Source organism: Galeopterus variegatus, unplaced genomic scaffold (genome assembly GCF_000696425.1).
Source record: "Galeopterus variegatus unplaced genomic scaffold, G_variegatus-3.0.2 Scaffold2305, whole genome shotgun sequence".
NCBI classification, from domain to species: Eukaryota; Metazoa; Chordata; class Mammalia; order Dermoptera; family Cynocephalidae; genus Galeopterus; species Galeopterus variegatus.
Genome location: NW_007728416.1, coordinates 9,371 through 10,185, shown reverse-complemented (window position 1 = coordinate 10,185; position 815 = coordinate 9,371).

The window sequence follows — 815 nt, the reverse complement described above, 5'->3', positions numbered from 1 at the left end:
TTTTTGGGCCCTCCCGCGGGTTCCTGGAGAAACCTGGACCACACCCCCATGTGGCTGTACAACTAGTCCCTTACTTCGAGCCCAAGTTCCGCAGACCCGCGTGATCCCGTCCCTCTGAACAGGGTTATGCACAGGGGATGGAGGCAGAGTGGACTCTCGGTGCTAGAGAGTGGAGGGGGACGGGAAGGGCGGTGGCAGTGGGAAGCAGATTCGGGCTTAAGGAAACCCCGATTAGGCCAGAGGGCGGAGCAGGCGCCTGCCTGGACGGTAGCATTGGGGGACCCTGGGAGCGTGTCAGTAACCTCGGCTCGCTCCCTGACCTCATCCTGGACTAGGCGGTTCCTCGAAACTCTGGACTCCGTGATCAGGACGTGCCCGGAGCGGAAACGTCCCCTGGAAGATTGGGGTCTGCGGCTGGGCCCCCTAGGCCAAGCCCTAGGGCAGGGTTGCACGCTCTCCACGTGTGGCTTTGCCTGGGAGGCAGTCCTAGTGGAGGAGTCCGGGGCTTGGGTGGTGGAACTGTCCCCGGGAGTAGCAGGGAGGGGAGGGGACTCCTGGGAGAAGCGGTCGCGTCTGACCTCAGCCCCCCGCCCCCTCTCTGCCACCGCCTGAGTGCAGATGGCGTGGGTAGGTGTGTGCGCCTCAGCGTGCAAGGGCCCAGACCTGTGGAGCCAGTACCTCTCTCCTCCCCACCCCCTTCCCCAGTCCTCAGGCCTCAGGCCCCAGGCCCCTTCCCAGAGCGATGGAGAACAACAGAACCATCTTTTGATAACCTGATAACTTTCATGTGAAGTAAAATTTAGTAGCTCTTTGTG